This window comes from Manis pentadactyla, chromosome 5 (assembly GCF_030020395.1).
Source record: "Manis pentadactyla isolate mManPen7 chromosome 5, mManPen7.hap1, whole genome shotgun sequence".
Classification (NCBI taxonomy): Eukaryota; Metazoa; Chordata; class Mammalia; order Pholidota; family Manidae; genus Manis; species Manis pentadactyla.
This window is the reverse complement of record NC_080023.1, coordinates 157521829-157530385: the sequence shown is the minus strand read 5'-3', so window position 1 is coordinate 157530385 and position 8557 is coordinate 157521829.

The window sequence follows — 8557 nt, the reverse complement described above, 5'->3', positions numbered from 1 at the left end:
CTGAGTGGGGTAGGATAGGAGGGGGGGTCCCCGAACATGATCTCAAAAGGGGTCAATCCTAGCTGATAAGGCATGTTCCAAGCCTGGAACAGGGCGAAGGGAAGGAGGGTCACCCAATCTCCGCCAGTCTCTAGTGCCAATTTAGTGAGGTTCTCCTTTAAGGTCCGATTCATCCTCTCTACCTGTCCTGAACTCTGGGGGTTGTACTCACAATGCAATTTCCAATCTACCTCCATGTGGGTAGCCACCCTCTGTACAGCCTCTGCGGAGAACGCTGGTCCATTGTCTGATCCTATGGTTGAGGGCAGGCCATACCTAGGCATGATCTCTTCTAGTAATTTCTTACCCACTACTAGTGCTGTTTCTCTTTTTGTGGGGAATGCCTCCACCCACCCGGAAAAAGTATCTACTAACACTAGCAGGTACCGGTACCCATATCAGCCAGGTCTCACCTCGGTGAAGTCCACTTCCCAATGTTGCCCTGGTGCATGGCCCCGAAGGCGAAGTCCTGTGTGTGTCCCTTTAACTCAGTCCGGTTGCATTACCTGGCATGCAGTACATGATCTCAAGAGAGCCTGTATGTGGGCCTTGGCCCCCGGGATCCAGATCTTGGCTTCTTCTAAGAGCACTCGAGTCTTCTTTTCACCCAGGTGGATAGAGGAGTGTAAATTAGTTAGTATCTGGTTCCCCAAGGCCTCGGGTAATATTAGCCATCTGTCTTGGTCTCGGTACCATCCGGAGTCCGTTTTCTCTATCCCAGGCTGTCTCTCGATCCACTGCGTGTCTCCTTCTGGGCTATCTGGGCCTTCGCGGTGCTCACCTGATATCCTAGGCACCCCATCTCTCTCAGGAGGTCGACAGTAGCGTGCTCGCACTCTTCTTGTGTTGCTGCGGCTAAGAGGAGATCATCTACATATTGGAGGAGGATCACTTCTGCATGTCTAGCCCGGTATTCCTGGAGGTCTTCTCCCAGGGCCTCGTTGAAAATGGTGGGGGAATTTTTGAACCCCTGGGGCAGGCGAGTCCAGGTCAGTTGCTGCAGCATCCCCTGTTCATTATCAGTCCATTCAAATGCAAAGAGGTCCTGGCTCTTGGGGGCCAGGGAGAGGCTAAAAAAAGACACTTTAAATCTAGGATGGTGTACCACACCTGTCGGGGCTCTAGGCTGCTGAGAAGCATGTATGGGTTCGGGACGGTGGGATGGATGTCTTCTGTCCTGGCATTCACAGCTCGGAGGTCCTGCATTGGGCAGTAGCCCCTCCTGGTTTCTGCACAGGGAGTAGCGGGGTGTTCCAGGGGGATTGACACTTCCGCAATATCCCCGCCTTCAGTAGACGGTGTATGTGGGGGGTGATCCCCTGTCAGGCTTCCCGGGGAATTGGGTACTGTCTTACCTGAGTCGGCACAGCTCCCGGTTTCAGGTGGATAATCACAGGAGGTCTGTGCCGTGTCTCCCCTAGTCCTGCCGTCTCCGCCCAAGCCTGGGGAATCTCCTGTACCCACCTCTGGATTTCTGGTGATAGCTTGTGATTCTGTTCAGCAGGTTGGTAGAGACGGTATTCGTCTTGCAGACTCATGGTCAGTACCTGTAGAGGTCTCCCTTCTCCATCTGTGACTTTCATTCCATGTGGTTGGAAGTGAATCTGTGCATGGACTTTGCTTAGGAGATCTTGACCCAGGAGGGGGGTGGGGCACTCCGGAATCACTAAGAGAGCATGCTGAACAGTTTTGGACCCCAACTTAACTTCTTGGCGAGTAGTCCATGAATAGCACTTAGTGCCCGTGGCCCCCTATACCCAGCTCTTTTGGGAGGAAATGTGTCCAGCACTCTGAGTTATGACAGAGTGTTGAGCCCCAGTGTCCACCATAAAATGCATTGGTTCCTCCTCAATCTGTGAAGTTACCCGGGACTTGGGGAGGGGGCTTGAGTCCCGACCCCCTCAGTTGCTGTCTTCTCCTGCATACATCACCCGATGTCTAGGGGCCTCAGCGGATTTTTGCCCTTCTCACAGGGTGTGAGGACGATGCCGGCGGGGGCACTCATTCTTCCAGTGCCCCATTTCTTTGCAGTAGGCACACTGGGTGGGTCCTAGTTTTCTGGGAAAAGGCCCCACTTTTTTTCTATTCCAAAATAAGCTGCCATTTCCTGGGCAGGTGCAGGAGTAAACCCCTCTTCCTTCCTCCTGTCTCTCTCCCCTTAAGGGGCCCGAGGAGCCTCGGGGCGGACGGCTGTCCTGGGCCCCCAAGTGGAAGATAAGGGCTAGTTCCTTTTGATTTTTTTGGTTTTCTTCTGCCCTAACTTTCCTCTCTTCTTTCCGGATCCTGTCCTCTCTTTCTTTGGGGGTTTCTCGGTTGTTGTAGACCCACTCTGCTATTCGGAGTAGGTCTTGTATAGTCTGCTCCCCGAGTCTATCTATCTTCCGTAGTTTTCTCCTGATATCAGGGGTGGCCTGGTTAACAAAAGCTAAGACTAAGGCGGCCCTTGTCTCATCTGGTGAAGGGTCTAGGGGAGTGTATTGTCTAAATGCTTCCATTATCCTTTTGAGGAAAGCGGCTAGGCTCTCGTGGGGCCCCTGTCTAACGGAATTTACCTTGTCAAATTAGTGGGCTTCCTGGCGGCCGCCCGGAGACCGGCCATCAGAGTCTGGCGGTAGATTCGGAGATGCTCCCTACCTTCTGCCATTTCGAAATCCCAGTCGGGGCGCATTAAGGGGAATCCTTCATTGATGAGGTGAGGCTCTATGGTGGGTCGGCCGTTGATGCCTGGCACCAGTTTGCGAGCCTTTGTCAAGATCCTCTCCCTTTCCTCTGTGGTGAAAAGTACCTGGAGGAGCTGCTGGCAGTCCTCCCAAGTAGGACTATGGGTAAAGAGGATAGATTCTACCAGGTCAATAAGACCCTGGTGTTTCTTGGAAAAAGGGGCATTTTGTGTTTTCCAATTATAGAGATCACTAGAGGAGAAAGGCCAGTATTGATAGTTACGACCCCCATCGGACCTCCGGGGCCTGATTGCTCGGACTGGAAGGGCTTGGACTTTGGAGTCATCCGAATCCGTGTCTGTGGAGGCAGAGGATTTGCTAGTCTGGTGTCTACCCCTGGTGCCGAAAGCCGGCCCCCCCGTGGTAGCCGTCCCTGGGTGGGGTGGGCCTGATTGGGCTCAGGGTCCTCTGGAGGCAGAATGCTGGCCCGTGGATATGGGGGAGGGAGAGGCGGTAACGCTGGCGCAGTGGGTTGGACTGCTTCAGCCTCCAAATCAAGAGCACTAGGATAGGGGGCCGACTCTGAGAGGACCTTGGAGACTGCTGGCTTCTTGTCATCTGAGGTGGTTGCTATCATGGCTTGGACTGCTGGGGGTGGTGGCCCCGGGGGGGTAGGTGCCATGGGAGCAGGTGGAAAGAGCAAAGGTGTTAGCCAGTGAGTGGGGGTTCTTAACAAGGTACTGCCAGGTGAGTATGTAGGGGACCTGGTTGGGGTGGCCTCCGGACCCTGGGTCCATGACTCTGTCTCGAACCGCCTGAATCACAGAGAGGGTGAAAGATCCCTCTCGGGGCCATCCCACACCGAGGGCTGGCCATTCTGTGGAACAAAAGGTTATGAGTTTGCTCTTCCGGACTTCCAAACTAAGATTACGAGCCTCGGTTCTGAAATCAGAGAAATGGTCAGTCATGAGGGTCAGTGGCGAAGACTGCCCTTCCCCCATAGTTGGATGATGTCTGTGAGAGTAAGAGTGATAGAGGGAAAAAGTCAGAACTGGCCAGACAACAATGACAACATAAAACAGGACAATATGACTAACAGAAGTAAATAATGATGACACAAATCAGGAAAATAAGACTAACAAAACCAACCAAAAAAACAAATTCTCCCAGAAGTCTGACAGAAATATCTTTCAGTTAGTCTTCTCTCTAGAGATGACTGACCCCAGAGACCCAAGACCGTTTGCTACGGTCCTGAGCCTGCAACAGCCTCCCGGCGCGTCTGCCGGCCCTGGCCTTACGTTGCCCTGAACCAGACGGAGGCAGATCCTGCTAGGACTTCTGCCCCCTCTATTCCAGCTGGCCTGCAGCTGGCTGGAAGTAGTCACTTCCAGATTCAATAAAGACCTTACCAGGTGGCTGGGGCTGCTGCTCCTCATGGGGATCCTGGACGAGCCCCCAAATGTTGTGCCCTGTTTCCTTGAGTCCCCCGTGTGGAGCTGCAGTCACCAGCCTCAGTCGCAAGATGCAAGAGCAGAACAGGTCTTTATTGCTAGTTCGAACTAGGGTCTCAGTGGCCCGTCAAAACACAGGACTTGGTCTGAGACCCTGAACAAAGTTCCCTTTTTGCTTTTATACTTTTGGAAAAACAGGTAGGGGCTTTCCAAGGGGGTTGGTTTATTGTGACCTTAGCTGATTGGCTGAGGAGAGTCAGGGTCTTGTTGCACAGGTTGCTGGGCATGGTTTCTGCGGGAATGGGCGTGGCTTGAGCTGGGTAGGGGACATAGTTATTCAAGATGGAGGACACAAAATGGAGGCAGGGGGTCAAGTTAACCTTCCAGGGGTCCCACGGTGCCAACTCTATTTTCTAATTGTATCCAGTTTTAGGAGGAAGCCTCTGTCTCTCCTCTCACGCCGCCATCTTTAATCCTTTCCCGAGCATCATTATGTTTTAAAAGTATGGCTGTGGTTGTCTGTAGAGAACAGGCTAGGGGAGGTGGGCACAGCAGCGGTTCGGAGGCTGGTATCCTAACCAGAGAGGGAGAATGGTGACTTGGACCTGCTGGGGATGGGGTGCACGGGCAGCTGGTTCTGGGATATATTTTGAAGGTAGAGACAATGAGACAGATGGGCTGCAGGATTGGATGTGGGAGAGGAAAAGAGTGACATTAAGCAACTGGGGGAGGGGCAGTGATCGACTGAGTTTGACTAGGTACTTGACATAAATCCTTTTGTTTACTCGTCCTAACCCTTTGAGAGAAATGGTAACTTTCTGAAGAGTGCAGAAGTGGAGGGAAAGACAGGCTAAGTAACCTGCCCGGTATGACTCGCTGGTCACTGGAGGAGATAGGGTATAATTTCTGTAAAATCAGTAGTAATGTCCCCTCTTCCATTTCTGGTTCTTGTAATTTTGGGTGTTCTCCCTTTGTGTCTTGGTCAACCTAGCTAAAGGCTGTCAATTTAAAAATATCTTTTCTAAAACCAACCAAAAATAAACCAAAGGTTAATTTTCTCTATTTTTCTGTTATTTCGTTACTTTCTGGTTTCATCTTTATTAACTGATTCCTCCTGCTTGATTTAATTTAGTTTATTCCTCTTCTTTTTCAGTGCCTTAAGGTGGAAGTTTGGGTTGTTGATTTGAAATCTTTTCTCTTTTTAAAAAAATAAGCATTTACAGCTATGAATTTCCCTTCGGACACTGTTTTAGCTACAGACTATGTTTTGGTATTTTAATTCACATCAGAGTATTTTCTGATTTCTCTTGTAATTTCTTCTTTGCATCATTCATTGGTTATCTAGAAGTATGTTGTTTACTTTTTATATATTTGTGAGTTTCCCAAATTTCTTTCTGGTATTCTGTTTTTCTAATTTCATTCCATTGTGCTCAGAGACATACTTTGTATTATTTCAGTCCTTTTATATCTGTTGAAGTTTGTTTTATGGCCTAGCCTGTGGTCTATCCTCGAGAATGTTCCATGTGCAGTCAAGAGAATGCATCATGATTATGGGGTGGTGGTCTGTAGGGGTCTGCTAGGTCGAGGTGGTTTGTAGTGTTGTTCAAGTGTATTTTCTTATTAATCTTCTGCCTAGTTTTCCTGTCCATTATTGAAAGTGGAGTATTGACGGGTTCAGTTATTACTGTTGGATTGTCTTCTTGTCCCTTCATTTCTGTCAGTTTGTGCTACGTGTATGTTTGTAGTCCCTTGTCAGATAGATACATGTTTAAAATCTTTATAAGTTCCTGATGGGTTGCCCCTTTTATTATAAAAACGTCCCTCTTTATTTCCAGTAGGGAATAATATTTTAAACCCAGACAGTCTGACTCCTAAGTCCATGTTCCAACCCCACCCCAACTGCCTCCTGGAAGGTGCATCCCCAGGGGTTCCTCCAGGCCCTGTGCTCTCAGTCATTCCAGATTCACCCACGTGTTCTGTGTCAGTGGATCTTCCTGCCCTGGGTCTTGATAAGACCAGCTGAAATTCCATTCTGTGCTCTGAGGCGTCCAAGCCCTTCCCAAGATGCCTGCAGATTGCTAGACGTTCGCACTCTGTCGTCGTGGGCCCTGGAGCCTGCTTGCCGACAGTTCTGTAGTCTTCACGTTTCCCAATCACTTTACCCTTCACCTCTCCAGCGGCTCCCCTCAGGCTCCCCACCCTTCACCAAACCTTGCTAACACAGGAGAAGCAAACCATTTACTGCAGGAGGTGAGAGGAAACGCGCACTCCATAGAAACACGGTTTCCACAGTCTCCATCCACGGGCGTCCCCTGGTGCCCCAGCTGCTGGAGGGTTTGTCGTGGTCCAGCAGCCTTCCATCACCTTCTGTCACCTGCTCCAGGCTCTGGTCTCCTCTCCCCTCTGTTTCCAGACTCCCCTTTCTCTCCCCTTAACCTCTCCCTCTCTGGAGCAATGCTGCATCTCCCCGTCTGCCTTCTGCAGGGCCACTGAATGGCCTTCTCAAGGGTCAGGCTTTGTCTGCTTTGGTCAAGGCCCTCAAGGTATTTCCCAAGCCAAGATTAACTTAACAGTAGTGTAGGGCCGGCAGTTAGATGAGAAAACTTCCTACCTGGCTTCCCATGCCGGTTTCCTGCCCTGATTTTCTGCTGTGATTGGGTAAAATGTTGGCATTTTCTGGACATTTTGATCATTTGTAGGAGCAGAATATTTGAAGGCAGGACTTTCCAGAAGAGTCTCAGAGATCTGTGATGCTGAGTGAGTCATCAAACTAAGGCCCAGGTTAAACCTACAGCAAGTGAATGGTAGAGCCAGTCCTCAAGCCCCGGCGCTGGGGTTTACCTTGACCCTGGTGGACCCCGATGCTGGGTGTTCCTTGGGTCATTCCCTTCCTCTCCCTGAGCTCAACTTTCCATAAGGGAAAAGGGAATAACAGCACTGTCTCCTCCCGAGGCTCTTGTGAGAGACCAACGACAAAATGCTTATGCCCGGCTCTACCTAGTGCTTGGCAAATAGGAAGGGAAACTGCACAAAACAAGCTTTGCTAGTTACGTTTTATGACTTCCTACAATTTTCTAATCTGTGTTTCACAAATCATTGTGTGTGTGTGTTTTATATGGGAAAGCCAGGCTTCTGTAGTAAATCAAATCAAAGGCAAGAGCATGCTTATTTTTTGCATGGAATAGCAGGAAGCGGCACAGAGAAATCTGTCATTTTCGGTGGGGACAAAGTAGATGGCCACATGGAGACATGTGCATGAGTGTTTGTGGCAGTTCTATTCATAATAGCCCCAAGTATTCAACTGGTGAAAAGAGAAATAAATGGTGGTACATTTTTGCAGGGGAATACTACTCAGGATTGAAAAGGAGCTAGAGATATGGGCACTAATGTAAGTGAATCTCAAAAATATACTCACTGAAAAAAGCCAGACACAAAAGTATAAATCTTGTTAAGGACCTATTTATACAACACTGTAGAAAAGGCAAGGAATTTGTAAAAGGTAGGTCAGTGGTTGTCTGCACTGAGAGGTGGGGAGAAGGGCTCTCCTATAAAGGGGAGTAAACAAACATTTGTCAAAATTAATTTCATGTGGCACTTAAAGGGGATACATTTTATTAAAAAAAAACTATGGGATATAGACAAAGCAATAATAAATGCCTCAAAACCAAATGGTTAAAATTAATCATTTATTAAATTTTAAGTGAACCAACAGCTTATATACACCGAACTCTGCTCTTTGTTCACTGGGTGGTAATTTACTTTGTCATCATTCCAGATGGAGACATTTTCCAGCTCAGCATCTGGATAAACAGAATCCTTTAAGGTCCAAGAACCTTGAGGCTAGCAGTTTCCCTTTATCTGAAGTGAATTCCTTTCTTAAGGGCAGGTTTATGTCTGATTTTACACTTTTCTTTCTCAAAGGTGAGGAGGGCTTCTGTTCTGTTCCTGTAGGTGTCTAGCCTCAGAGCAGGGGATGGGGCGGCAACATGACCAGATGTGCCTGGGAAGAGCAGCCCTTAGGGAAGTACTCTGTGGAGGAGGCAGGAAAGGCAGGTTGGGGGATCGGGAAGGTGGTAGGGGGCTCGGTGCAGTTCATAGAGCTGCATGCTTAAAATGCATGCGTTTTTCTCTCTACATATTATACTTGAATTTTAAAAACGAGAACAAAAGACTGTCACGGTGTAGCCCACATGATGTCCACCGGGCAGAAAAAGGGGCTCCAGGTCAGGCTGGGAGCACTGGGACAAGTGCAGGGACTTGAGTGGAATTCTGGCTGTAGAACTGACAGGGTTTGGGAGAGCTTGGGAAACTGAGAGGAGGAGGCATTGGGGGAAGAACTGGGGGCCAGGACAGGGAGGAAATCAGGTCATGTTAGAGCACTAAAGATGAGCATTTCTGAATGGGGCT